At 41.6% G+C, this 6223-nt stretch overlaps 1 pseudogene; it reads right to left on the bottom strand.

Annotated features, from left to right (window-relative positions):
• Positions 1–3343: 3343 nt before the first annotated feature.
• Positions 3344–5103, bottom strand: LOC116317249 (annotated as a pseudogene).
• Between the last annotated feature and the right edge of the window lie 1120 nt (positions 5104–6223).

The raw sequence follows: 6223 nt of genomic DNA, 5'->3' as shown, positions 1-6223 counted from the left end.
GCTAATCAGCATAAACGGTTAATGCTGAAACAGGTGAAAGAGACATAGGGGAGATGACGACAGAAAACCCGGAACATCGGTAAAAAGCAGTGAATATGAGCAGCGATTCGCTGGACCGCACAGATACTTCTATCTTAATTTCAGTTGCAACATTAAACTGAGCGACAACAACAGTGGTGGTGACAGCACCGCTGAAGGAATACAAGTCGCAGGGTCGGGCGTGCGACTGGGGGCTGTGCCACGGTGGGGGGCAAGTTAGGTGTGAGGAATATGCCAAAGTACCATCGGGCTCGGAAGAGCAGAAAATTGCAGGATTGGAAAATTCGTGCTAACAAGCCAATAGTAATTTTGGGCGATTAGAATTTAAAGAGAGTGCCGCCCTTTAAAAATAAGAACATCCAGATAGACAGCTACCCAGGAGCAAACTTTCATAACTTCTTTAATTAAGCTCCTGGAGAGGACGTTGACCTGTGAGGAGACGGGTTTGGTCGTGCTCTCGATAGGTTTGAACAACAAACATCAAGACCCATATAAAACTTAAATTAAACAGTTGCACATGGTAGTGTGGGATGCACGGTCCGTGTTTCCTAACGTGGACTTCTTCAGGACAAAGATTCACTCCTCCGACTCGCTCACTGAACTTCAGAAGCAAAATCTCACAATAATTAATAACATCATAGGCAGCCATTTCAATTACTTACCCTGTATTCCTCCACATCAGTTTTATACTATGACGGATGAAATACACTGGACAGAGGAGACAGCCAAAAGAATCTTTAAATATTGGTGCAAGAGCCTGCAGTTGGATGCAGGTTTAGAGTAGAACTAGGACTGCACCTGGAGCAGGGAGTTGGGAATGAGGTTCCCAGGTCCCAGGCCTGATTTGAGCTGGTCCTCCTCTTCGAATATTTTAAATCTTTCCAAAGTATTTATTCCATCATTGGCACAGATTAGCCTGTTGGAGAGGGGTCTGACATTCATTCCAGTTCCTCAAAAATGTTCCCGTTTGGAGCTTGAAGGGACCTTCACCAGTACCACAGACGGGTGAAGCTGGGCAACTATAGATAATGATTTTTGCAGAGAGCCCCTCATCCTTCCCTCAGTCTGCAAAGGTACACTGTGATTCTATTCGGGAACTGATAAAAAGAGATATCCGCTATTTCCACTCTTTCCGGCATGACTGACCGGGGAACAACAACAATAACAGTAATACTAATAACAATGATAATGATAGAAAAATCAAAACACTGGGTCACCGACCCAGGACCGTGACAGCCTCTGATTTTTTGTTTTTGTTTGTTTGTTTTATCGGAACTATTTTTTCTAAATAACATATCATACAGCAGGCCTCATTTCCTCCGCTGTACATTACGCCGTACACTATGTTTTAAAAAGTATTATGGGCATGTACTGATGTGTCTAGCAGTTTTGTGGCCGCAAATTACAGACATGTAGATGAAAACTAAACTCTAACAGCTTTATTATTGGAGCTCAGAAAACCCAGCCAAACTGGAATTAGTAACTAACTGAACACAGCACTCACATGAGGAAATGGAAAATGACATGCCAAGGAGCAGGAGAACACTGAGTACCTAAATAGACAGGACAACGAGAGGATGGGCAACAGGTGGAAACACAGCTGGAACAAATCCAACTAACAAAACAGGAGCAGCAACCTAAAAATAACACACGAGATGAGGGATTGTCAAAATAAAACAGGAAGTGACATGCACGCTGAGACTCAGATAAGGACAGGGGATAACAGACATGAAAACACACAGACTGGACACAAAAAAGGGAACAGACACGAAAGCTAGAAACAAAACTAGAACTAGAACATTAGTAACTAAAACTTAGAGGCTGAAAACTAAACATAACCATCTCATAATTCCAAAGTATTAAAAAGTCCAAACAAACTCAAAAACCTGTGTCAAAGACCCAGGACCTTGACAATAATGCTGGATGTTTCATCATTTCCATGATTAGTTCAAAGCACTGTCAATAACAGGAAAACAATGACAGCAATGAGCAATGTAGCTCTTCTACATTGTACACAGTTTCTGTCTGAATATTAAGATCACATTTGTTCCTATGTTCATGTGATGAAGAGGAAAGTTTGAGTCTGTGAAGCTGGGAGAAGTTGAGGTCTCTGATACACTGATGAGCTGTACAAGGATACCAGTTAAAGAGATTAGTTTGGATTATTTATTTAGAAAAATTAGTTTGTGTGTGCATTACATATTTAAATCTGAGACCAAATTGCATTATCATTTATTACTTCACACATTTTAAAGCCCCTTTAAAGGCTGTCTCTGTCAAGGTCTGCCGTGGAGTTGCAGGTAAGAAGCAGACCCAACTGCAGGACTCTTACGTTGAAGTTATTTACAAAGTGCAATGAAGAATAACTATTTATAAGTCCCAGGCACTGTGCCGGGCGTGGCGATTCCTCCCGGAATCCCACACAGTGCAAATGTCCATAAAAGGTTAAAAAAGAAGCATCTCCAAATAACTCCTGTTCCCACACCATGACTCCAAAAACACTCTGCGCTCCCCGATTCCTGGCAACACATAAACAGCGTTGAAAAAAGTCATTAGCAACTAATTACCGATTACTTCTTAAAAAGGTAATCCCATTACCTTACTGATTACTTATTTTCAAAAGGAATTAGCTACTTAGTTACTTTTTTGAAACATGATACACAACCTGAATAGGTAATAAAGCAATCGACCTTTCAGCCCAATTCTATTTTTTATGCATAATCCATCACATAAAACTGAATCAAATGAAAAGCCTCTTTTTAAAAATTGCTGTTAAGGACATGAAAGTAGAGGTAACGGACACTTTATGCTCTGTTAATGCCAGAGTACAACTTAGACAGTTCAAAGTCCTTCATTGTTTGCATTTGTCTAAAACAGAGCTTGGCAGTATTTTTCCGTCTATTTCCTCATTCTGTGATAAACGCAAAGCAACAGAAGGAACACTTGGCGACCTTTTCTGGTCCTGCCCTACACTAAGGAGTTTCTGGAATATTAATATATACCACCGAATAATTAGCCATTAATTAAAGGGGATTCAAGATGCCTGACTCTGTACTAGTATTTTATGTTTTATTTGTCTTGAAAAATGTTAACCCTCCGCTTGTATATGATTGCCAAATATGTATGGAATACGTGTAATGAGGTGTTTTCATGGTTTGACTGCTTCTTTTCCTCAAGGGATGGTTTAAAAAAAATCACTTGACCGCCATTGGTTGTTTAATTATTCTCACAGATTTATTACTTTTATCAGTTTACTGGATTTGGACACTAACAGAAACCCAAAGAAAACTTCTCACACAATGAGTTTCAATCACAGCATCGTTATTTAAAGGAGAAAGAAAGAGAGGGGGGAAGAGAAAGTAAAGGAAGGATCCACAGGTTGGAACATGTCCTCTTCATTCACTTACTTTGCTTTTTAGTTTGTTTCTCAGGAGTAGTTGGAGTTCAGACCCAGAGCCTTTTTAAAAACCCTCTGAGCATAATCAGAAAGTGTGTCGAGGAAATAATTCAGAGCTTTGTAGGTTACAGTAAAAGACAGACCAGCTGATGCAACAAGTCCAATTACTGGAAACAATCTAACGCTTTCTTCTGCTGTCATAAATGCAGCTGTGCTTGCTAGTTGGGACAACACCTTTAGGAGGAGCTCTGCAGTTATTTCTCCTCCAGCCAGTAGTGACCTGATGACAGCACAAAGATCAGCATACAGCACATCTGTTTTCTCAGCAAGTTTTTCCAGTGATGGCTTATCAAGACTGAAATCAGTTACATAATCTGTGACAACTTTAACCATCATGCTGAGATCAACAGCAACAGAAAGGCCAGGAAGTGGAACAGCTGCTACAACTCCAGACAGAGTAGAGTAGTATTTTACTTTGGACTGAAACACTTCTTTCTTCTTGCTGACGATGTTTCAGTTGATGTTGGCCATGGCAAACAGCAGAGCATCTCTCTTCAGTTTGGGAAGTTCTCTCTTTAAGGTCTGCTGTAAGACAGAGAAGTCGTACAGGTTTGGCTCAAAGCTGGACACCAGGAAGACCTGTGGACACTCAATGCCTTGTTCTCGAAGACCTGTGTGATAAAGAAACATGAAGCAAGCACAGTTTTCACAATCAAAGTAAATAATTCCCAACTTTGGGATAATAAAGTGTTTTCTTAACAAAAGAGAAACTTGCCTTGAACACAGTTTTCCCTTAGTTGTGTAAGACTCCTCTCTGCACTGAAGTCTTGATTTAAAGTTGTCAATCTTTGAGCGAACAAAGTAGCACTTTTTCTTCATCTTCTGAATCTCCTGAGCAAGTTTCACATCGTTTTCTCTGCAACCAGTGTCTGAGACGATGATGAAGAAGTCAAACTTGTCAAATTTAACATATTCCAGGTACTTATGATCTGGAAATTTGAGGGAGCCAACTCCAGGAAGATCTCAACAGGAAGACCATCCATGCCAGGAGTTCTACCATCCTGAAAACTCACCAGAGCAGTATGAAGTTCATGCAAAGTTGGCTGAACCTCCAGTTTTCAACTGGCTTCAGCCGCCACCTGAGGGAGTCTCTTGAAGAAGCTATTGCACAAACTGGGATTTTCTGAGAAATCACTCTTAAAAATAAATAAATCAATCAATCAATCAATCAATCAATCAATCAATCAATCAATCAATCAATCAATCAATCAATCAATCAATCAATCAATCAATCAATCAATCAATGCTTTATTCGCCACATGCAGGTTGCCCTGCAGTGAAATGGGACCCCCCCCGACCTTACACACAACACAGACATCACATGGGGATACAAGTCGGAGATCGGTAGCGTTACAGAAAAACACTGAAATGTACACTACAATGGGAAAGTACAAGAGGAAAAAAGAGACTTCTACTCATGCTGGGACAGCATGAGAACAGGAAACAAAAAAACTCCTCTGCACAAAAAGCACATAAATGTCCACAGCACAACATTATGAAACACGTGACAAGCCACGGGGTGGGTGGGGGGTGAGTAGTAATCCGAAGCAAACACAGCAGCCGCCCTGCCCAGCGCTATTATTCCAGCGCGGGCTCAGACCTGCCATGTTCTCCAGGAGGGAACAAGCATCGAAGGCATTTGGAAAGGGAGGGGGAGGAACAGTCTAAAAACAGTCGTTATCAGGGAGTTTTTGTTCGGCTCCAGCCTTGAGCCCACAGCTGGCGCCGAAGGGATAGCCGCATTATGATGGTGGTTTTTCTTTTATGCGAACAACTCATAATTTCTAAACAGACTGTGAGAGAGTGTTCCAGGGAAAAAGTAAAAACACGAGACAAGACAAGGACATAAGAGGCTAAGCAGGGAAGATAAGGGAGAGGACAGGAGAAAAAGTGTGACCGCCTTCGCCGAGAGCCAAACGAGAGAAAAAGGTCCTTATAAAAGCTGACAGCAAACTTCCTGATCTCAGAAGGATCTGAGATGATGGAGCCACTGTCAGACATTAGAGAGTGAACAATGTTCCTTTTCCCATTCTTCTTTTCCAGTCCAAAGAAAAAGTGAGATGGGGCATTGTTAAGGTTCAAAAATATAGGGAAGGAAACACAGGAGGAATGCAAGTAACCACACTGGTCCAAAGGGTAAAGACGATGATTTTAATGAAATGACACGCGTGGGAGAATGAGCGGACTCTGTAAGCAGACAGCCCCACAATCTCATCCTCCTAACATCAAAATACAGTTTTATATGCATCAGAGTATATTTAGTGACGCCCCCTCATTGCGTCATCACATACATCAGCTTCAAAACCACAAATGTTCTATTTGACAACTTAAGGCACAATTAAAAGTACACTGGCTTCCATCTTCTCCCGGTGGTTTCCGTAAGCCAGCTCAGCTCTCGCATCGTGCATCTACTGCTTCATCAGTCAACTTTCACCTACACCCCTAACAGTGTGTGTGTATGTGTGTCTGTGCTGTGCGTCCACGTGCGGGCGCGTGCATGCTGTGTACCGCGACGTGTCATGACCTCTCACTATTTGTCTGTCTGTACGTGCAGAGTTTGCATCTGCTTTCTGAACCTTAGTTGACCTCAGCTTAAGCAACTTGAACTTTCCCTATCAGTGATTCCTCTAACTAAGTGTGCGTGTGGTTACGTGTATGTCCGAACCAAGACTATATATGTGTACTCTACTGAATTAATGTTTTGATCAAAAGCCTCTACTAAAAGCT

Source organism: Oreochromis aureus, linkage group 13, assembly GCF_013358895.1.
Source record: "Oreochromis aureus strain Israel breed Guangdong linkage group 13, ZZ_aureus, whole genome shotgun sequence".
Lineage (NCBI taxonomy): Eukaryota > Metazoa > Chordata > Actinopteri > Cichliformes > Cichlidae > Oreochromis > Oreochromis aureus.
The sequence above is the reverse complement of the archived record's forward strand: the minus strand, read 5'-3'. Positions and strand labels throughout refer to the sequence as shown.